The 24301-nt window shown below is 44.9% G+C and overlaps 1 long non-coding RNA gene across 1 annotated transcript; it reads left to right on the top strand.

The window, feature by feature from the left end:
• The first annotated feature begins 274 nt into the window (after positions 1–274).
• Positions 275–23560, top strand: LOC148148398 (uncharacterized). Its single transcript, XR_015759056.1, has 3 exons — positions 275–366; positions 3389–3495; positions 22709–23560. It is a non-coding gene; the product is annotated as an uncharacterized LOC148148398 (long non-coding RNA).
• The last annotated feature ends 741 nt before the right edge of the window (positions 23561–24301 follow it).

Here is a 24301-nt window from a genome sequence, read left to right as displayed (position 1 = left end):
AACAATGGCTGTATATTTGGTCTGTTTAGTATTTTACGATTACTTTTACCAATTATTTTGTAAGTTATTGTTTTCTCTGCCGTCCAGCCCCTGACCATGTGCTGCTTTTTAATTTTTTTCTGGAAAATCTTTGACAGTCAACAATTATTTTTTTCCAATAAGCAAGTGTATTTTCCTTCCATTTCTGAGTATCAAATTCTGTACCATTTTCATTCCCTGTAATCCATTTTGCACTCCCTGAAACATCAACTGTGTTTCTCCTTCCACAGATACCAGTGATTAATGCCAAATCCCTGTTGCCTGGGTAGAGGGTGATGTTTGGCAGCTGCAGTTTGTGTGGTGAAGATACTCCCACAATGTGGTTGGGTAAGAGACATTACAGAGTATTCATTACAGCAACAGTGATGATTTGAAGATCATGTCCAAATCAAGAACAGTTCGTAGTTTTATTATCCTGCTTATAATTTCACAAAAATATTGTTGGGAACTTCAGATATAAGGCCAGAGAAGGATGATATTAGGTCAGGTGACCAAAAGCATTGCAAAATAAGCAAGTTTTGAGGAATGTCTTAAAGGAGGAAAGCAGACCTGTGAGGTTTTGGCTGCGAATTTCAGACCTTGTTGCTTTGGCAACTGTAAAAGCAGCCACACACGTGAAGTAATGAATTAACAGGTCATTGGGAGTCTCGAACAGAATGGGTTGTCGAGGTCTCAAAGGGTGTGAGATGCAGCGAGCTAGGGATGATCACAACCAGGAATTGAATCCAGGGTGAGAATTTTAAATTGAGGGATGTGGGACTGATGCTGGCAGGTGAGACTAGATTGGGTTGGGATATCTGGTCGGCATGGACGGGTTGGATTGAAATGTCTGTTTCCATGCTGTACATCTCTGTGACTCTATGTTGTTGATTATGAATAGTAGCCTTTTGATGGATCAACAAGTTCTGATACGAGGGAGTACTTGGGCAGCAGAGATTTAGTTTTTCTTGAGATTCCAGGGAGGTTGAATGTGGTAAGCTTGCCAGGAGTGCGTTTGGATAATGAAGTCTGGAGAAAACACAAGGTGGATGAGGGTATATGAGCTCAGACAAGGGTAGACACAGCTAGAAATAGTGGTCTTGAAGTGGGACTGGGCTGTCACCCTCAACTCACCTCTGGGATTCAGCTGGTTGTCAGGTTGTGAATCGGGGCAGTACCACAATCGGAAGCTGAGTGGTTCTAGTGGAGCCTAAAATGAGTGTCGCTCAGCTGACTGTTGCTGAGCAGCTGCTGCTTGATAGCCCTGTTAATGACTACTTTCATCACTTTACTGCTGATCGAGTGTGGACTGATAGATGGAAATTGGCTGGTTGGATTGCCCTGTGTTTTTGTGTTGAACATCCCTGGGCAATGTTCCACATTGTAGGTAGATGCCAGTGCTAGAGCGGTACTTGTCTTGGTGGGTGGCAAGTTCTGGAGCACAAACCATCAGTATTATTGCCAGAATGTTGGTAGGGCCCATAGCCTTTGCACTACTTAACCATTTCTGGCTGTTATTCAAACTGAATCAAATTGACTTAAAACTCACATCTGTGATGTTGGAAACCACTGGAGAAGGCTGAGATGGATCATCCCACTTTGCACTTCCGGCTGCAGATTGTTGCAAATGCTGTTGTCTTATCTCGTGCATGGATGTGTGAGGCCCCTTCATCAGTAAGGGTGGGGATATCTGTGAGGCTTCCTCCAGTGAGTTGTTTAATTGTCCATCACCGTTCACAACTGGGTGTGGCAGAACTGCAGAGGACACAGCTGCAGATGGGTGGCACGGTGGCACAGCGGTTAGCACTTCTGCCTCATAGCTCCAGAATCCCGGGTTCTATTCCCGCATCAGGCAACTGTCTGTGTGGAGTTTGCACACTCTCCCATGTCTGCATGGGTGCTCCGGTTTCCTCCCACAGTTCAAAAATGTGCGGGTTAGGTCAATTGGCCATGCTAAATTGCCGTAGTGTTAGATGTAGGGGAATGGTTTGGGTGGGTTGCTCTTTGGATGGTTTGTCTAAGTAATCTAATCTAAAAAATCCTCTTAAATATCATTCCTAACCCCCTCTGTACTCCTCAAAGATGTATCTTAAAGTTGTTCTCTTTAGTCAACGTTTCCAGCATTCATGAAGCACTTTAGGAGAATTGTCAGTGTGAAAGGCTCCATACAATGCAGGAAGTTGTTGTTAATGTCTGACATTAGGAGAAACAGGAATTAACCCTCTCTCTTATACCTGATGAATAGCAGCAAAAGCAGGAAACACTGAGCATGCTCCAGCCCACAGTGGGCCTCTGGTGATTGATCTCAGCGCAGGACCAATAAGATGATGGGGATGGATCTGGAGGACCAGGCAGTGCTGGTTGGCTCTCCAACCAATCTGAGTGAATGGGGGGGCGTGGCTATACACAACCACGTGATAAGCCTCACTGGCAGTACAGTGCTGTTGTGACCAAGGCATTGGAAATGTGTGAAGGTGCAGGGCACGGTTAAGGAAAGATCTATTGACCAGGAAGGGAAGGAAATTTTAATGGAATGGGCTGAGACGTTTTACAGAACTTAGTGCAAATCGGAAAACACAAATTTGAAAATCCCAGGCCCGTGATTGTGGCAATCGGGTAAATGCTTCAAATGGTGAATGGCGTGAGTGAGAGCCGCCATGTTCATTGGGGGCAGGATCCGCGGGACATGTGTGTGGCCGCCAACTTTGTGAGGGGCAAGCTGCAGGTGGGCGCATGCGCAGCCTTCCCTGTCAGGGAGTGATAAGGCAGGATCTACACAGAGTGTCAGAGTCAGGATGTTTTCAATGTCAAAGTGTGTGATGCTGGAAAAGCACAGCCGTTCAGGCAGCACCCGATCAGTGGGAAGGAAGATGGACATGTGGGACAGGTCAAGAGGGCAGTGCTGAGTTGGAAGGCAGGATCTGGGATAAGGTGGGGGAGTGGAAATGAGGAAACTGGTGAAATCCACATTGATCCCATGTGGTTGGAGGATCCGAACACAGAAGATGAGGCGTTCTTCCTCCAGGCATCAGATGCCTGGGTGGAGGCGGCCCAGGACCTTTATGTCCTTGGTGTAGCGGGAAGGGGAGTTAAAGTCTTTGGACACAGGGTGTTTGGGTTGTTCAGCATTTTAATGTTACTTTCACAGACCTTTTGTAAGTTAATTTTACTCTGCTGCCCAACCCCTGACAATGCGCTGCTCTCTAAAAGGACTGCATTTTTCACGATCACTTTGCCAGTGAATAATTCCTTTTTACAACAAAAGTGTGCATTTTCCTTCCATTTCTGACCATCAAATTCTGCAACATTTTCATTCCCTGTAATGCATTTTGCATTCCCTGAAATATCAACTGTGTTTCTCCTTCCACAGATACCAGTGATCAATGCCAAAGCCCTGTTGCCTGTGGAGAGGGTAATATATGACTCCCTTGTACAGCTGCAGTTTGTGTGGTGAAGGTGCTCCCACAATGTGGTTGGGTAAGAGATGTTACAGATTATTCACTCAGCGACAGTGAAAAGTTGACAATGTGTGTGCAAAACAACAACAGTTTGTTGTGATTCTGTTTGCTGAGCTGGAAGTTTTTGTTGCAAACGTTTCGTCCCCTGTCTAGGTGACATCTTCAGTGCTTGAGAGCCTCCTGTGAAGCGCTTCTGTGGTGTTTCCTCCGGCATTTATAGTGGCCTGTCCCTGCCACTTCCGGTTGTCAGTTTCAGCTGTCCGCTGTAGTGGCCGGTATAACAACAGTTTATATTCTTATCATTTTTATAATTTCACAGAAATACTATTGATAATTTCTGACATTAGGCAACAGATGGGGATATTAGGTCAGGTGGTCAAAAGAATTGCCAAATAAGCAGGTTTTTGGGAATACCTTAAAGGAGGAAAACAGATATGAAAGTGTTAGGATAGGAATTCCAGACCTTGTTGCCCTGGCAACAGTAGAAACAGCCAGTCTGGTGAAGCAATGAATAAATGCATCATTGGGAGTCTGAAAACAAATGAGTTGTCGAGATCTCACAGGGAGATAAGGATGTTCATCGCCAGAAATTACATCAAGAGTGAGAATTTTAAGTTGCTTGTAAATAGGAGCCTTTTGATGGATCAACAAGTTTTAGAACAAGTGAGCACTTGGGCAGTAGAGTTTGAGATATTCTTGAGATTACATGTAAGTTGAATGTGGGAGGCCGGCCAGGAGTGTGTTTGGATAATGAAGTCTGGAGATAACACAGGGATGGACAAGTATTTCAGTAAATTAGCTGAGACTAGGGTGGGGTTGGGTGTTCTCACTAATGTAGAAATAGCAATTTTGGAGTCAGGCTCCTCCTCCTCCTCCTCATCATCATCATCATCATCATCACTCCCCCTCACGAATTCACAGATATTGTTCCTTGTTCTGTCTGTCTTTTCTGGTTATGTTCAGCTCACCCACTCTGCTACTAACTAATATTTGACTTCAAGATTGTTGGAAAATCCTGCTCCATCTCTACTCTCCCTTTCCTTTCTGAATTCCTTGTATTTGGTGTCCCTCAAGGATCTATTCTTGGCCCCTCCTGTTTCTCACCTACATACTGCCAGGAGGTGACATCGTCCAAAAGCACTGTGTTAGGTTTCACATGAACACTGACAATGCCCAGCTCTCCCTCCCCATCATCCCTCTCCATTTCTCCACTGTTATTCTGTTATCAAACTGCTTACCACACTCCCACTACTCGATTAGCTGCAATTTCCTCCAATGAAACATTGCAATGGTTAAACCCATTGCCTTCAGTTGCTATTACAAATTCCTTTCCCTTACTGCTGAGCCCCTCCCTCTCACTGGGAACTGAGGCAGAACTACACACTTCACAATATTGCTCTCATAGTCTGAGCGCAAGGTGACCTTCTGATCAGACATCTACACAATCCCAAACACCAGGAATTCCAATCTGTAAAATGTTGCTTGCCCCCCCTCGCCCCCAGCTCCATTGCTACTGAAACCCCTTGCCCATCTCAGTGTTGCATTAAAGTTGACCAAACTAAAACGGAACCTTGATTCTGTGACTGACACAGAGTCTAGTTCTAGGTTCCGTCATGATGGGACACATCCTCTCGGTATTTACCAAACCCCTTAGGAAGCCTATATGTTTGAAAGAGTTCACTTCTCATTCTTCCCAAATCGAGTGAGTAGAGTCCTGACTTCTTCAGCCTTTTCTTAAAAGAGAATCCCTTCGAACCAAGGATCATCCCAGTCAATCTTCTCTGAATGCCTCCGATGAAGTGATGTATTACCTTAAATAAAGGGACCAAAACCTCTCTCATTACTCCAGATGTGGTCTCACTCGCACTATATAAAGTTGTTCTCAAGTATGTACTTCAAACTCTTATACTGCAAATCCCTTGAAATCAAGAACAATATTCCATTTCCCTTCCTGATGACCTGTTGTAACTTTGTGCTAGCTTGCTTTGTTTCCTGCACATTTACCTCTTGGTCCCTTTGTGTGCAGCTTTTTACAGTTGCCACCAATTAAATAGCACTCTCTGTTCTTTTATTATCTCCTCCAAATGAACTACTTCACATTATCCCAAGTTATACTCCATTTGCCAACTTGTTGTCCACTTCTCCAATGAATCCCTCTGTGTAAACTGTTTATAATCCTTTTGGAACTCTACCGTTCTGCACTTTCGAGGAGACTTCCCCCATCATTCTTCTAAACTTTTCCTGGGAACACTGGGCAGTGGGAAGCATGCAGAGTTGCTGTCTTTTACGGGATACTCTATGGAATGACTGGGAGGAGCTTGCTGCCCATTTGGTCAGAATGGAGACAATTTGCCCATCAAGCTGCATGAGCCTTTCACCCCCCCATTTCTTATTGATGAGGCACAGCGGCAGCACGGAAGGAAAGAAGAAGCAGTAAATCCTGCTCTTCACATCTCACTAACACTGTCCCATGTGTCAAAATTCTCTCCCATGTGTCAAAGATATGCTCTGTTTAGTCACATGAAGTCCCAAGCTGGAAACTCATAGAAACCCAGGTAGATTTCCCCCTGAATTGACTGCTGGTCTCCACAAGGGGTAATGTGTACAGTCATCCTGGGACAAGAGGAGGGGATGGTGTGAGTTTCTAACCTGATCTGACAGTGGTGGACTTTATAAACTTATATTACAGGTGGACATTCAGATGGTAACCTCAGTATTTGTAACACCAAACTCTGACAGAATTACTCAATACATCGGGACCTGGATATTTGCATTTAGTTGTGAGTATTGAGTTCCAGCTCAATCCTATTTGATGCATAAAAGTTCTCCTTTGAATCAAACCATCCTGTCAATAGATCTCCCCCAAGTCTGCCATATATGTCTTGTCAACAGTTTATGATGAGCTGATGAGTGTAAGGTTGATTATTATAATGTATCACTTCTGTAAACCTCTCTGTCACAGTGCAGCCACAATTTCCTCTGCTACAAGGTGAACAATCTGTTTCTCCAAACCCCTGATTCTGTTTGCTCTCTATAAGGTACACATCAAGATTGTGTTGGAACAGTGTCCACTTGCCTGCATTGGAGCAGCCCCCAACAATATTAAAGAAAATGAACATCCTCCAGGGCAAAGCACTGTGCCTGAGTGGTGTCCCATCCACCACCTTCAGCATTCCCTCTCTCCATCCCCGAGGCACAGTGGCATCACTGTGTAAAAGGTAAAGTCAACATTGTCCTACCAGGACATAGGGCTGCTCTCTCATTAGGGAGAAATGACTGGTGGTGGGTTTAACCTGAAGGTTACCCGAGCCCAGGCAAGGGTAGAGGTTGGAAAGGAGAGTCCATCTATTGTAGATGGATATTCTTGATATGTACCATTAACACCCATGTCTCTGAAACTAAAATCCCCCATTCCTTGTACCATCCTAGTAAATCTCCTGTGCCCCCTCTCAGAGAACCTGACATCCGTCCCAATGTATGGGCGACCTCTGGTTTGCACAGACCCAGCTGCTCTGTGTTCCTCTGGGTGATTTCGTCATAGAGCAACAGTTGCACTAAACCTCACTGTCTGTAATGGTGGGCGACACAGAAATCCCGGTGGCATTTAGGATGTATTTAGTGTGCACTTGCGATGCCATGATAGATGGCACTTTTCCACAAGTACTGGAAAATAGATCAGGATAGTTCAGTGGTAGTTTTCTTTCTCACAGATGGATCACCAGAGTCTTTTTCTGTTCTGTAGACCGATGAGATGTTTATTATAGGAATATGACAGGCTCCATTGGACATCAGGTCAGAAAAGGTGATACTAGAATAGATGACATTTGGTTGGTCGATGTTTTTGGGAAGAAAATGAGACGGAGAGTTTTAAGAGGAAATTCAGAAGCTCAGCTCAGGAATCAGAAAGGGCCATCATCAAGTGAGAAATAAAATTTGGGCATCCTGAAGGCAGGAAATAAAGAAAGGCACATATAGCAAAGTATTGAGAGCAGGGAGGGGATTAAAGATAGGGAAGTTAATGAAGCTGGAGGACATGAAGTTGGAAAGGATTGTGAGGATGGAGGATGTTACAGAGATAGATATTTGTAATAGAGATTTTTGGGTTTTGAGGCTGGAGAGGAATTATTGAGATATGGAAGAGTTGTAAGGCTGGATAAGGTGGCATTGACAGGGATAGTTCCGAGCATAGAGGAATTTACAGAGGTAGCGAGCGTTAGAGTCGTAAAGTTATACAGCATTGACAAAGACCCTGTGGTCCAACTAGTCCATGTTGACCATAATTTTGAACTGAACTAATCGCATCTGCCTGCACTTGGTCCAAATCCATCCTAGCATTCCCTATTGATATAAGGGGCGCAAATGTTTTTTCCTCTTTAGAATCCCATTCCCCTACCCTTTTACTCTACATTTACCCCTGATTATTTCACTAATCCTAATCATCCCTGAACACTATGGGCAATTTAGCACGGCCAGTTTACCTCCCCTGTATATCTATGGTTTATGGGAAGAAACGGGAGCACCTGGAGGAACACACGTTGACTTGGGGAGGAATATCCAAACTCCACATGGACAGCCATCCAGTGCAGGAATTGAACCTGTGTCCCTCGTGTTGTGAGGCAGCCCAGCTAGCCATTGAGCCACTGTGCCACCCTGAAATTGTAATTGCATTCACAGCTACCACTTCCTCTGCAAGTGTATTCCACACGTGAACCACTCTCGATGCAAAAAAAAAAATCCCAAACTTCGTTTTAAAGCCTTCCTTCTCTCACTTTAAAATATGTACCCACTCTTGAATCGCGACCCCTCCTGGAAAGGGCACCTGCTGTTTACATTACTGATAGTCTTCAGGACTTTATAAATCTCTCACCCCTCAGCCTCCTACGCTCCAGTGAAAGAAGACCCAGCCTATCCAGATTCTGCTTAAAATTCAAACCATCCATTCCCATCAACCTCCTGGTAAAACTCTTCTGAACCCGCTCCAGTTTCATAATATTCTTCCCATGATAACACAACCAGAACTGGGCACAGTATTCCAGAAGAGGCCTCCCCAACATCCTGTACAACCTCAACATAACGTCCCAACTCCTATACTCTGAGGTCTGAGCAATGAGGATAAATGTGCTAAACACCTTTTTAACCACCCTGTCTACATGTGACACATACTTCAAAAATCTGAACACCGAGGTCTCTTTGTTCCATATCACTTCTCATGGCCTGACTTTTAATGAGTGTAAATTCTGCCTTTTTTATCAAGATGTAATATTTTGCATTTATTCCAATCCAAAACATCCTTCGAGTATAAAAGCAGTAGGAGAATACTGAAGAGGGAAATCAGGAGGGCAAAAAGGGGACAGGACACAGCTTTGGCGAATAGGGTTAAGGATAATCCAAAGGGTTTTTATAAATACATTAAGAACAAAAGGGTTACTAGAAAGAGAATAGGGCTCCTCAAAGATCAGCAAGGCAGCCTATGTGTGGAGTTGCAGGTGATGCGGTTGGGGGTGTTGGAGGGCGAGAGACTAAACGAGTATTTGGCATCAGTGTTTACTGTGGAGAAGGACATGGGAGTTATAGAATGTCGGGAAATAGATGGTGACATCTTGAAAAATATCCATATTACACAGAAGGTGGTACTGGATCTCTTGAAACGCATAAAGGTGGATAAATCCCCAGCATCTGTTAGGTGTACCCTAAAATTCTGTAGGAAGCTAAGGAAGTGATTGCTGGGCCCCTTGCTGAGATTTTTGTATTATTGATAGTCACAGCTGAGGTGCCAGAAGACTGGGGGTTGGTTAATATGGTGCTACTGTTTAAGGAAGGCGGTTTCGACAAGCCCGGGAACTACAGATGCATGAACCTGACGTCGGTGCTAGACAAGTTGTTGGAGGGAACCCTGAGGGACAGGATTTACATGTATTTGGAAAAGCAAGGACAGATCAAGATTGATGAAATTGATGTGCTGGAAATTTTGGAAAACATTAAGATTGATAAGTCCCCATGGCCAGACCAGATTTATCATAGGCTGCTCCAGGAAGCGAGAAAAGAGGTTGCTAAGCCGCTGGCAAGGATATTTGCCTCTTCACTCTCTACAGGAGTCATACCGGAGAATTAGAAGGAGGCAAATGTTCCTCCTTTCAAGAAGGGAAATCGGTGGCAATTACAGACCAGTCAGTCTTACATCTGTTGTCTGCAAAGTTGTGGAAATAATTCTGAGGGATAGGATTTATGACAATTTGTCAAAGCATAGTGTGATTATTGAGTTCTTTGAGGTGGTGTCAAGATAGGTCGACGACTGTAGAGCAGTGGATGTGGTATAAATGGATTTCATCAAGGCATTTGTTAGGGTTCCCCATGGTAGGCTCATCCATAAAGTCAGGAAGTATGGGATACAGGGAGATTTGGCTATCTGGATTCAGAATTGGCTGGCTGACAGAAGGCAGGCAATGGTTGTAGATGAAAGCCTGCAGGACAGTTTTGAGTGGGGTCCCGCAGAGCTCTGTTCTTGGGCCTCTGTAGTTTTTATAAATGGCTTGGATGAGGAGGTTTATGGCTGGGTTAGTACATTTGCTGATGACACAAAGATTGGAAGTGTTGTCGATAATATAGAGGGCTACTTCAGGCTGCAGCGTGACATAGACAGGATGCAGAGCTGGGCTGAGAAATGGCAGATGGAGTTCAACCTGGATAAATGCGAACTTGAATACTGAATATAGGATTAAAGACAGGATTCTTGGCAGTGTGGAGGAACAGAGGGATAAATCCCTCAAAGTTGCCAACCAAGTGTGATACGGTTGTTACCAAAGCAAATGTTTTTTTGGCTTTCATTAACATGGGGATAGAGTTTAAGAGCCGTGAGGTTTTTCTACAGCTCTACAAGTCCCAGGTGAGACCACACCTGGTCTCAATACTATAGGAAATGTACAGAGGCTTTAGAGAGGGTGCAAACAAGGTTTACGAGCATACTTCCTGGACTGGAGGGCTTCCTGTATGAAGAAAGTTTGAATAAGCTTGGACATTTCTCTCTGGAGAGAAAGATGAACAGAGGAGACCGATAAAAGATGTACAATATAATGACAGGAATAAATATAGTCAATAGCCAGAGACTTTTCCCCAGGGCAGGATTGACTTGTATGAGAAGTCATACTCTGAAGATGTTAGGAGGAAGGTATAAAGGACGCGTCTGAGGTAGGTTTTTTACAGAGTTGTGAATGCATGAAATGCGTTACCAGCGATGGTGGTGGAAGCGAAGTCATTGGGGACATTTATGCAACTGCAGGACATGTACATGGATAGCAGTGAGTTGAGGGGTACGTAGGTTAAGTTTTACATTAGGATTAAATCTCGGTACAACATCATGGACGTAAGGGCCAGATCTGTGCTGTACTTGTCTAAGTTGTATGATTAGGGATAGTCGGCATGGCTTTGTGCGTGGGAAATCATGTGTCACGTAGTTGATTGAGCTGTTTTTGAATAAGTAACAAAGAGGATTGATGAGGGCAGAGTGGTAAATGTGATCTATATGGACTTCAGTAAGGCGTTCGACAAGGTTCCCCATGGGAGACTGATTAGCAAGGTTAGATCTCTCAGAATACAGGGAGAACTAGCCATTTGGATACAGAACTGGCTCAAAGTTAGAAGACAGAGGGTGGTGGTGGAAGATTGTTTTTTAGACTGGAGGCCTGTGATCAGTGGAGTGCCACAAGGATCGGTGCTGTGACTTCTGCTTTTTGTCATTTCTATAAATGATTTGGATGTGAACATAGGAGGTATAGTTAGTAAGTTGGCAGATGAAACCAAAATTGAAGGTGTAGCGGACAATGGAGAATATTACCTCGGATTACAATGGGATCTTGATCAGATGGGCAAATGGGCTGAGGAGTGGCAGATGGACTTTAATTTAGATAAATGTAAGGTGCTGCATTTTCGAAATTGCAAAGCTTAGCAGGACTGATACACATAATGGTCAGGTCCTAGGGAGTGTTGCTGAACAAAGCGACCTTGCAGTGCAGATTCATAATTCCTCGAAAGTAGAGGTGCTGGTAGATAGTGCACTTGAAGAAGTGTTTAGATGGTCACACCAAGCACTACTGATGCTGCCTGATCTGAACACAATGATGGATAAGATGGGGGCATTGCTGGAAGTCAGAGTCTATGCAATGTGGACCTGGGGAGGTGCAGCAGGTCAGGCAGTATCGGAGGAGCAGGAAAGTTGATGTTTTGGATCAGGACCCTTTGTCAGTCCTGATTAGTAGACCTGACCCAGAACGTCAGCTTTCCAGCCCCATCGTATTCATGCTTGTCATCAAGCACCTATTTATTCTTGTCCCACGTTCTGGCACTCAGCGTGTAAACGATATTGTAATGCTTGGTGTGATCATTTAAACACTTCTTCAAGTGTTTCCTGCATCTGTCACCATTTCCGGTGCTGCCAGACCTGCTGAGGATCTCCAGCGCTTTTTGTTTTTATTGTGGATTTCCACCATTTTGCTGAGGCACTTAGAGTCAGAGAGTCATCCAGCACGGAAATAGACCCTTCAGTCCAACTTGTCCATGTCGACCAGATATCCTAAAATGATCCAGCTCCATTTGGGAGAGTTGGCCTATATCACTCTGAACACTTTCTATTCATGTACCCCTCCAGACACCTTTTAAATTTAATTTGACCTACGTTCATCATTTCTATAGCATCTCATTCCATACGCTCACCAACCTCTGAGTCAACTGTTTGGCCCTCAGGTCCATTTGAAACCTTTCCCCTCTCACCTAAAACCCAATGCCCTGTAGTTTTGAATTCCCCGACAGTGGGTGGAAACAAAGACTTTGGCTATTCACCCTGTCTGTGCTTCTCCGTAAGGTAACCCCTCAGTCTCTGACGCTCTAGGGAAAAAGCCCAGCTTATTCAGCCTTTCCCTTTAACTCCACAGTCCTAACAATAGCCTTGCAGATATTTTCTGAAACCCTCCTCAAGTTTTGTAAAACAGAGTCATAGAGATGTACAGAATGGAAACAGACCCTCTGTCCTAATCGTCCATGCCAACCAGCTCATTTATACATGTAGCAAGCAAGTTGTTCCTGGGGTCCTCTTGAAGTCTTTCCCCTCTCACGTAAAACCTATGCCCTCTGCTTTTGGACTCCCCTATCCTGGGAATAAAGAAACTGACTAGTCACCCTGTTGTTGCTCCTCACAACTTTAGAACGTTGTATAATGCCATTCCACAACATCTCCTGCTCCATGGAAAATAGCCTCAGCCCCTCCCTATGGTTCAAATGTTCCAATACTGGCAACACACTTGTAAATCTTTGCTGAAAATTTTCAGGTTTCCCAACCCCTTTCCTGTAACAGGGAGACCAGAATTGAAAGCAGTCTGGGGATTCCAAAAGTGGCCGTACTAATATACTGTACAACCGAACCATGATCTCCCAACTCCTATACTCAATGCACTGCCCAATAACAGCTAGCATACCAAACACCTTCACCGACCTGTCTACCTTCAACCCCACTTTCAAAAAATTATCAACCCACACTGCACAGTGTATTTGTTCGTGCACACTTTCCAGGAACTTGTCATTATGAGTTGAGTCCTATTGTGGTAATATTTTTTCCCGAAATCAGGGAGAATAGAATTGAATGTAGTATTCTAAAACTGGCCTCACCAATGCCCAGTACAGCCACAACTGTAACTAACTCCTATACTCAGTGACCAAATCCCTACAGTGTGGAAGCAGGCCATTCGGCCCATGAGACTATGCCAACCAGCTGAACTTGTGTATTTCTACTATCCATGCCCCTCATGATTTTATAAACCTCTACAAGGTCTCCCACCAGCCTCTGACGATCCAGGGAACATAGCCTATTCAACTTCTCCCGGTAGCTCAAATCCTCCAGTCCTGGCAACATCCTTGAAATTCTTTTCTGACCCCTTTCAAGTTTCATAATATTGTTTTGATAGGAAGGAAACCGGAATTGTATGGATTATTCCAACAGTGGCCTAAGCAATATCCCGTGCAGCCGCAATATGATCTCCTAACACTTGTACTCAATGCTCTGACCAATAAGGGAAATCATACCAAACGCCGCCTTCACTATTCTATCTACCTGCGACTCCACTTTCAAGAAGCTATGAATCTGCACTCTGAGATGTCTTTGTTCAGCAGTGCTCCCGAGGACCTTATCATTAAGTGTATAAGTCCCAACTGCAGCACCACAAATTTTTCTAAACTAAACTCAATCTGCCACTCCTCAGCCCATTCACCCATCTGATCAAGTTCCCATTGTACTCTGAGGTAATCTTTTTCACTGTCCACTACACCTCCAATGGTGGTGTGATCTGCAAACTTACTAACCATACACCTATGTTCGCATCCCAGTCATTTATATAAATGATGAAAACTAGTGGATCAAGCAGCGATCGTTGTGACACTCCACTGGTCACAGGCCTCAAGTCTGCAAAGCAGCCCTCCACCACTCTGTCTTCTACCGTTTGAGCCAGTTCTGTAATCAAATGGCTGATTTCCTCTGTATTCCATGGGATCTAACATTGCTAACCAGTCTCCCATGAAGAGCCTTGCGGAACACCTTACTGAAGTCCACGTAGATCATGTCCACCGCTCTGCCTTCATCAATCCTTTGTTACTTCTTCAAAAGAATTCTTCCCTTTGGAAAACCTAACAGTTACAGCACCAGAATAATCGGCCCACCATGTCTGTGCAGATCATGATGCCATTCCAAACTAATTCCATCTGCCTGTACATGATCCATATCCCTGTCAACCCATGCCTGCTTATGTGTCTGCCCAAATGCCTCAAAAACGTTGTGATTGTTTCTGCTTTTACCATCTCCCAGGAAAATATATTCTAGTCAACTATCACCTTCTGCTTAAGAAACTTGCCTGACATATCTCCCTTTAAACTTGCACAGATATTGTTGGAAATGCCCAGCAGATCATGCAGCATCTGTGAAGTAAAATCATTTAATGTTTCGGGACCGGTCACCCTTCCTCAGAAACGTCAACTCTAATTTCTCTTCACAGATGCTGCTGGACCTGCTGAGCTTTTTCAGAAAATTCTGTTTCTCTTTCTGGTTTACAGCATCTGCGGTTTTCATTTCCTTTAAACTGCCCCCTCTCCGCTTAAATGTGTGGCTCTAGAATTTGTCACTTCCACCTTGGAAAAAAGATTCACATTATTCACTCTGTGCCCCTCGGGTTACCCCGCAGCTACTGACTTGCCAAAGACAAACATCCAAGTTTTTCCAACCTCTCCCAATCCAGACAACATCCTGGTAAACCGGTTGTCACCCTCTCCAAAGCCTCCAAATCTCTTTGAAGTCTTTCCCCTGTCATTTTAAACCTATGCTCTCTACTCTTAGTCTCCCCTACCTGGGGAAAAAAAAGAAACCATGACTAGTCACCCTATCGTTGCTCCTCATAATTTTATAAAGTTATACAATGCCACCTCAAGCGTCCAGTGCTCCAGAGAAAATAGCCTCAGCCTATTCAGTCTCTCCCTATGGTTCAAATGTTCCAATACTGGCAACACCCTTGGAAATCTTTTCTGAACTCTTTCAAGTCTCCCAACATCCATCCTATAGCAGGAAGACTGGAATTGAAAGCAGTATGGAAATTCCAAAAGTGGCCAAGCCAATAAACTGTGCAACCGAAACATGATCTCCCAACTCCTATCCTCAATGCACTACCCAATAATAGCTAGCATACCAAACACCACCTTCACTGACCTGTCTACCTTCAACCCCACTTTCAAGGAACTATCAACCCACACTGCACGGTCTGTTTGTTCGTGCACACTTCCCAGGAACTTGTCATTGAGGTTGAGTCCTATTGTGGTATCATCTTTCTGAAATTAGGTAGACTAGGATTGAATGTAGTATTCTAAAACTGGCCTCACCAATGCCTTGTACAGCCACAACGTGACCTCCTAACCCCTATACTCAGTGACAGAATCCCTACAGTGTGAAAACAGGCCATTCGGCCCATGAGACCATACCAATCAACGGAATAGCATCCCACCCTACCCGTGTAACCTCTCATTTCCCACAGCGAATCCACTTTACCTGCAAGTCTTTGGATTGAGGGTGGAAACCAAAGAACCCAGAGGAAGCCCACGCAGACACACACTGGGAGAACGTGCAAACACCACACAGACAGTGGAATTGAACCAAGTCAATTTATTAATCAGTACCCTAACCAATAATGGTCACCATCCCAAACGTCAACAAATGATCTCCCTGAAACTCTACTTTGCAGGAACTATGCAATTGTTCTGAGCCCTTCAGAGGGATTGAAGGGGATGGAGAGAAAGCAGCAACAGGGTTGAATTTTGATCTGTAAAAATTCTCTTCATCTTCCCCCTCTGTCTATCTCCCCTGTCTGTTTGTTCCCCCCGTCTCCCCCTCTCTATCTATCCCCCTCTCTATCTATCCCCCATCTGTCTGTCTGTGCCCCCGCGCCTGTCCCCGTCGCTTCCTCTATCCGAACTGACTGTTCCCCATCTCTCTTTTTCCCCCTTCTCTGTCCCCACCCGTCTCTGTGCCATCCCTCTCTATCCCGCCAGCCTCTCTTTCTCCCCAACCTCTGCCACCCCATCCCTGCCTACGCTCATCTCCCTATTCCGTAGGTCTGTACTCCCTCACCACAGGGAAAAGACCTTGTCTGTTTAACCTATCCATACCCGGCCTGATTTTATAAATCTCTATAAGGTCACCCCTCAGCCTTCGCCACTCTAGTTAAAACAGCCTATCCAACCCTGGCAACATCCTTCTAATTCTTTTCTGACCTCTTTCAAGTTTGAGAACATCCTTCTGATCGGAAGGAGACCAGAGTTGCATGGAATATTCCAAAGGTTGCCTAATCAATGTCCTGTACACCACAATATGACCTCCCAACCCCTATACTAAACACTCTGACCAATAAAGGCAAGCAGATCAACTGCCGCCTTCACTATCCTATCTACCTGCGACTTTACTTTCAAGGAACTATGAACCTGCACTCCAAGGTTTCTTTGTTCAGCAGCACTCCCCAGGAATTTACTATTAACTGTATGCGTTCTACTAATGTTTGCTTTTCCAAAATGCAGCACCTCACATTTTTCTAAACTGAACTCCTCAGTCCATTTGCCCATGTGATCCAGGTGCCTTGTACTCTGAGGTAATCTTTTTCACTGTCCACTCCAACTCCAATTTTGGTGTCATCTGCAAACTTACTAACAATACCTCTTATGTTCACATCCAAGTCAATGATATAAATGACGAAAAGTAGTCAATCCAGCACCGATCCTTGTGATACTCCACTGGTCACAGGCCTCCAGCCTAAAAAGCACCGCTCAACCACCACCCTCTGTCTTCGACCTTTGAGCCAGTTCTGTATCCAAATGGCTAGTTCTCTCTGTATTCCATGAGATCTAACCTTGCTAACCAGTCTCCCATGGGGAACATTGTCAAACGCCTAACTGAAGGCCATGCAGATCATGACCACTGCTATGCCCTCATCAATCCTTTTTGTTACTTCTTCAAAAAAACTGACTCAAGTTCATGAGATGTGATGTCTCACACACAAAGCTGTTAATAATATCCAGGACTTAACTCAGTATCTCTGCGTCGCCCAGTTATAGATGTTAATATTCTGGATAAAGTTCACGTACACCAACTTTGTGTTAGTGACTGTGTATTGAGTCTTGTTAATAACACCAATGCCGGTGAGTTCCTTTTGAAAGGCACTCCCTATATCCCTAACCCCCTCCCATCTGCTCTGTCTCCTCCATCCCCACCGGAGACAGTAAGTGGGAGGAGCTCATGGGGTTTCCATGCGAGTGAGATTGAGAACATCATCCCTTCTTTCCACAAGCCCACCAAGAAATGGTGGTAGTGTCCTTACCTCTGGACCAGGAGAATCGGGTTCAGAGTTGAGTAACATCATCTTTGAAGAGGCTGATTGGAAAACATGCCCAAGCCACCAGTCCATACTGTCTCCCAGCTGTACCTGCCTGAGCCTCAACAGAACCTTCCTGTAGTTTCTCTCCTGTCAGACTCTCCCATTGCTCAGTTTGTCCAGGATCCCCTCTTGCTGCTGCACTGCTCCTGTCCCTCAATGACCTGTCCATCCCCCAGGGTCCTCCACATTCATTCATTGTTTACAATCCCATTGTCCCAGTCCTCCAGCCCCGCCCCCTCCACCCTATTGGGCAACAGCTGCTGTCAATCACCCAGGCTTCTGTGTGATCTGGAGCATGTACTGTAGGAGGGGAGACCAGTGCACAGCTGCAGTGCTGGGCAATTGTTGGCTTATGTGCAGTGTGGGTCAGTGCCAGGGAGGCTGTAGGTGTGTGGGATTAATCTGTCATTGGCAGTTCCTCCCTCTGAAAGCAGGGCCCAGGGGAATGGCCCCTCCCCTGGTATCCTGACGAGTGGTCAAAGTATCAATGGGGAAGCATTTTGAAGAGAGTTATCAGAACTCTTGTGAAGATTCAGGAATGTTATGGAGAGGGACAAGGGTGGGCCTGTAATTAGAGTTCTAATCTGTTTCATTTTAGTTCAACCAGATATGATTTGGCCTCTGGTTCTCATCAGAGGTCGGAGTGGGGGAAATAAATAAGACCAGGAAGGAAAGCTTGGGAGGTGGTGAAAGGATTCATCAACACCCCGGAGGCTCGGAGTCAGAATAATTGATTTGATTCGATTTCCTACAGTGTAGAAACAGGCCCTTCGGCCCAACCAGTCCACACCGACCCTCCGAAGAGCAACCCACCCAGACCCATTTCCCTCTGACTAAAGCATCTAACACTATGGGCAATTTAGCATGGCCAATTCACCTGACCTGCACTGTCAGACTTTGGACTGTGGGAGGAAACTGGAGCACCCGGAGGAAACCCACGCAGACATGGAGAGAATGAGCCCGAGGCTGGAATCGAATCTGGGACCCTAGTGCTGTGAGGCAGCAGTGCTAACTACTGTGCCATCGTGCCGCCCCTTTTTTTGGTTCTTAGTCTGCAGACAAGAGCGAGGAAACTGAATTCAAAGAGAGGAGAGTGTGAGAGAACTGGGTGTGGAGGGAAGGAGTGAGGAGATTGGTTTGGATTTCAGTTCACAGAAGAGAGAAATTGTGAGACTGAGATCTAAAGCTTTGGGGGAAACAAAGAAACTACAATTTAATACTATAATTGTCTTCTGAATTTCCATCCTGTGTGAACAGTGGTGACCTGTTTTCTCTATTGTAGGGTTCTGAAAGGGCGGATTTGTGGATGAGAAATTCAAATTAAACTTCCTGTTCAGTTTTGATGGTTACTTGATCCGTGCCGATCTGAATATCATTGGCCTTTTCATATGGAAGGAAACGTGTGTATTCTGTCTGTGGGCGAATATTTCAAATGTCAATGTGACTGGAAAAAGTACTGAGACGCAGCGAAGTCCATGTTAGTGTGGTGACTGTGGAGAGAGAGTTCATTTGCTTTTAAAAATCTGAAAAAAACATGGCACATTTCCCAGGAACAATTAAGCTCCGGTTTTTATTTATGAATCATGCAACCAGAAAGACACAAGGATACCTGCAGTATGGAAAATGCTATGAAAACAGGATTGTTGAAAAGGAGTTAATTCTCGATCATGGTTTGTAATCCATTGGCGTTGTCACGTCAGTTCCAATGCCGTGGGGAAACACTGGAAATGTGATGGATGCAGAGTAGGTTTCAGTTATTAAACTGTAAAAGGTGCAGAAGAAATTTACAAGGATGATGCCAGGGCTCAGGGGTCTGAGTTACAGGGAGAGGTTGGACAAGCGAGGATTTTTTTTTTGTTTAGAGCAGAGGAAACAGAGGGGGAATGTTTTCTGGAAGTGTATAAGACCATGAGAGACATGGGTAAGGTGAATGCACTCAGTCTTTTTCCCAGGGAATCAAGGAGTGGAGGGCATCAGTTTAAGGTTAGAGGAGAAATTATGAAAGGGAACCTGAGGGGCACCTGTTTTACACAGAGGATAGTATGTATATGGACGGAGATGCCAGTGGAAGTGGTTGAGGTGGGTACATTAACAACATGTAAAAGACATTTGGACAAATACATGGATAGGAAAGGATCAGAGGCAGATGCGCCACGTGCAAGGAAATGGGGTTCGCGTGGATAGACATTCTGGTCAGCATGGGCCAGTTTGGGCCAAAGGCCCTGTCTCTGCTGTAGGACTCTGACTCCAAGTATATTTACTATTTCTCCCGCTATCTCTGGTAGCACCCTGGGATGTATTCCATCAGGGCAAAGAAACTTGTCTACCTTTACCTCCATTAGCTTGCCCAGCTCTAACTCTCTCGTGATAATGATTGTTTCTTGGTCCTCACCTTCCTAAGTCTCCTTATCAATTACTGACATGTTCTTCATATCCTCCACTGTGAAGACTGACTGCTGTGTATTCATATTCCTGAACCCTGCTGGATAGGAATAACTGGGCACAGAACTCTGAGAGGTCTTCTTTGAGTCTTTATTGATGAGACATAGCAGTTACCTGGATAGTGTACATGCAGAACACCTCCAGGCAGCATCAGGTAACTCCCCGCCTGTCCGATGTGCCGCTCCCATTCTTATACCTTTGTGGTTTGTGGTTTTGAATGGACGCTGTCTCTCAGTATTATCTCCATGGCAACGGCAGTTAGAAAGTTGAGTTAAGACATGGGTAAGGTGAATGCACTCAGTCTTTTTCCCAGGGAATCAAGGAGTGGAGGGCATCAGTTTAAGGTTAGAGGAGAAACACTTTGTGGTTAAACCACATACTCCTCCCCCACGCCCCTGTGGCTCAGTCAGGTATCTGACAGGCACTTCAGTTTCAGTGGGGCTGTCTGTCAGGATTCTGATGTGGAAGAGCCGGTGTTGGAGCGGGGTGGGCAAAGTTAAAAAACACACATCACCAGGTTATAGTCCAGCAGGTTTATTTGGAAGTACAGGCTTTTGGAGTGTGCTGCGATTTGTAACGTGATCACGATTATCTCTATGGTAACAGTTAAGTGCTTCAACAATTACAGAGGCCAGATGTTCCCCACACAATAGGTTCCCCTCTAGCCGTGTAAACTGCTATTCTGGCCCTCGGGATAGCTACTCATCACTTTTCTCCCCCAATCCCATCTCGCTTTCTGTTGATCTTTCAAGTTTTTCTAATAACCTAGTTTCTCCATGGTCTTTGCCAATTTGTATGCTTTCTATTTCAATTTGATAGACTCCCTTATTTCCTTAGCCACCCATGGCAGATTACTCCTTTTCCTACAGTCCTTCCTTTTCACTGATATATACTTTTGCTGAGCAGTTTGAAAAATTCTTTGATATTGCTCCACTGTCTGTCAACTGTCCCACCGTAAAGTCTTTGCTTCCAGTCTACATTAGCCAACTTTTGCCTCATCCTATTGTAGTCTCCTTTGTTTAAGCACAGGATCTGGATTGGATTTAATCTTCCAGCTTTCCAACTGTATTCTAAATTTGACAATACTTACCACAAGTCTTTTATCAGATTACGAGGTAAGACGATGTTACCTGGGTGTTTTGGTTTTCATTGTCAAAGACCTTGGCTTTGTAATAAAGTACAGGATAGATATTCACAACAACGTATTCTGGACGCTGTGAATGTCCTACACAGTCTAAAAACATAAATCACTGTCTCCCCTCAGTTTAAAATTGCAAAATCATTATCTCCCACACGCTTCCTCATCTTCTAAGTTTGAAATGCTAATCCCCCTGACTATCCTGCTTTTCCCGAAAATCTCCTTTGTTGAAGGTGGTGAGTTTTGGATTCAGCTTTCCAGTTATTACCGTAAAAAGATAAGCATTGGGCACAGGGGAGGCAATGCAGCTCTTCGAACCAGCTCCACCATTTAATACGGTGATGACTGAGCTCACCTTGGTCTCAGCTGGATTTTCCCGCCTGCTCTCTCTCAACCTTCAACTCATTGCAAATTCAACATCTGTATCTCTTCATTAAATTTGCTCATTGTCCTGGCACCCACCTCATTTTGAATAGGAAATTCCATAGATTCACAACACATTGAGATAGGTACATTCTCCTTCATGAGAATGTACCTATAGGGTCCCTATAGTGCAGAGTCCACACCAACCCTATGATGAGCATCCCATTCTGACCTACCCATTCCCTGTAACCCTGCATTTCCTGTGGCTAATTTCCTAACCAGCACATGCATGGAAACTGGACAATTTAGCATGGGCAATCCACCTAATCTGCACATATTTGGACTGTGGGAGGAAACTGGAGCACGGCTGGAAACTCGTACAGACATGGGGGGGGGGGATGTGTAAACTCCACACAGTCGCCTAAGGCTGAAATCAAACCCAGGTCACTGACGCTGTGAGGCAGCAGTGCTAACCACTCAGCTACCTCTGCTTAAAATCTGCTCCTCCTTATTAACCTCTCTATCACCCAATTTGCTGAATCTATATTCCTCACGTCAGAAATCAGGTCGTGGAAACGAATGTCTCCATGACACCCAATGACAGCCCACATGTCCTGTGTGTCTGAATGGGGATTTGATAGACAACCACCCTCCAGCCCACACATTTCATTCACTTTCCAGAGACAGGGCTCAAGTAGCTTCCTGGGGACTACAACTCCCACAATCCCTGAGGCAGGGAGCACACGTGTGTGGGGAAACCTGGCACTGTACATGTACAGAATGTGGGCGGATTTTGGAGCGTGTGCTTTGGGGTACCTAGCGGAAAGTACTTCACACTGTGATTGGCTGGAGGAGGAACACATCCACTTTTAGGATTGATCTGCCGGGGAGTTAAGGTGTCACCACACCCACGTGGGACCAAGTTCCATCCCCAATGCGTCATAATGCTTGGGAATCGACCAATGGGAAACCAAGAAGGATCTAACCCATTCTCCCAGCCTGAAGGTTCCTCTTCTGTCCAGGATCTGCCACCTCCCTTTCTGTTTCCTTTTGTTTCATTCTGCTGTTACATTATTGACTTGCAGCAACTGAAAGGAAAGGAAGTGAACCCAGAAAGGGTGCATAATATAACCAGGGACAGGAAGTGGTGTCATGGATCTGTTTACCAGCAACTCCATGAGAATGGGGAGGGTGTACATTAGGGGTAGCAGAGTCAGAATGGAGGGAGAGAGTAAGTGGGCTGCAGGGTTACAGCTTTAGGGAAAGACAAGGAAAAAGATGTTCCAGAGCAACGAGAATTGTCTGTTCTGAATTTCTAATCTGTACATATTTCTTTATACAAGGTGCTAGATGGTGAAGATTTGCAACTGAAATCTCAAAATCATGTGCAGATTGTGATTAAGTTAACCAGCATTTGACGAACCAAAGACTGAGAGTCACTCGGCCAAAATCCTGCAACACTCTCCCTCCCAGCATTGTCGGTCTATCTGCGCCAAATGAACTGCAAATGGTTCCAGACAGCAGCTCACTACCATCTTCTCAAGGCAACTAGAGATGGGGAATAAATGCTGGTTGAGCCAGTGATGCCCATATCCTGGAAATGGTTTCTATCTCTATTTACTGAAACCTGATTGTAACTGCAGGATGATGAGGGATGCTGAGTGCATGCTTCAGGAGGCAGAACCATCACATTACCCCTGCCTATACACACACAGTATCTCAGCAACGGCACTGGCATAAAAGGCAATGAAGCTAAAGAAGGACTTAGATATAGTTCTTAAAGGTAAAGGCATCAAAGAGGATTGGAACACAGCAGGAACAGGAGACTGAGCTGGATGGTCAGCTGTTTCCCATTGAATGGTGGAGCAGGATTGAAAAGCCGAAAGTCCCCCTTCTGCCCCTATCTCCCAGGTATGTATATAACCATGGAACCCGGGTACGAAGAAGTGGGCAGGGATTCTCCAGGAGATTGCACCTCCACATCAGTTTTCAGTGAGGGATGGTTTGATAGACTTTGTTTAACATTTGTCTTTAATGCAATGTTTGTAAATTTGGTTTTAAAAAATGTAAGAGTTTATTCCACGATAAATGAAACGAAAAGAAAAGAAACAAAACGATCTGAATATGACAGTTTTAAAATTTCAAACACCGTATAAAACAAAATCCCGACGACTCCCGGACACCATCACTTTCCAGTTTCTCAAACTCCAGGAGATATTCCCCCCTGTCGGAACCTTTGGTTTGATTTAACTGCTTTTCAGTTCTCGTTCTGTGAGCTGTGGAGTTTTCTTTTTTCCCCATTTCTCCGACCCAGAAGTGTTATCACAGCAACCTTCCTACCATCAAAATCATCATTACGCCATTATAGCAGTAAACCACCTGAATAACCAATTGGATATTTATAAACAAAGCCCATTATGGGCAAAGCAAACCATTACAAGTGGCAGAGTGGGGAAGAACGAAATCAAAGTAGGGTTGGGAGTGAGGGGTCAGCGCTGGAGATAAAGGGGTGCCCACCTCTATCTAAAGGCATCAAGAGCATTGATACACACCACATGCTCGTTCTCCAAGGACACCCTGCTGTGTAGTCTTTATCCTCAATCATAGAATAGAATCCCTATAGTGTGGAAGGAGAGCATTGGCCCATCAAATCCCACCAAACATCCGAAGAGCATCCCACCCAGAGCAATCCAGAGTAACATTGCATTTCCCATGGCTGATCCACTAGTCTACACAATCCGCAACACTGTGGGCAATTTAGCACGACTGATCCACCTAACCTGCACATCTTTAGTCTGTGGGAGGAAACCAGAGCACCTAGGAGGGGACCCACACTATCATGGGGAGAATGTGGGAACTCCACACAGGCCGTTGGCCAAGACTGGACTCCAACATTGTACCTGATGCTGTGAAGCAGCTGTGCTACAATCAATTTA

This window comes from Chiloscyllium plagiosum, unplaced genomic scaffold (assembly GCF_037043375.1).
Source record: "Chiloscyllium plagiosum isolate Xiang-an unplaced genomic scaffold, Cpla_swu_hap1 HiC_scaffold_13, whole genome shotgun sequence".
In the NCBI taxonomy this organism is placed as follows: domain Eukaryota; kingdom Metazoa; phylum Chordata; class Chondrichthyes; order Orectolobiformes; family Hemiscylliidae; genus Chiloscyllium; species Chiloscyllium plagiosum.
This window is presented reverse-complemented; position numbering and strand designations above follow the sequence as displayed.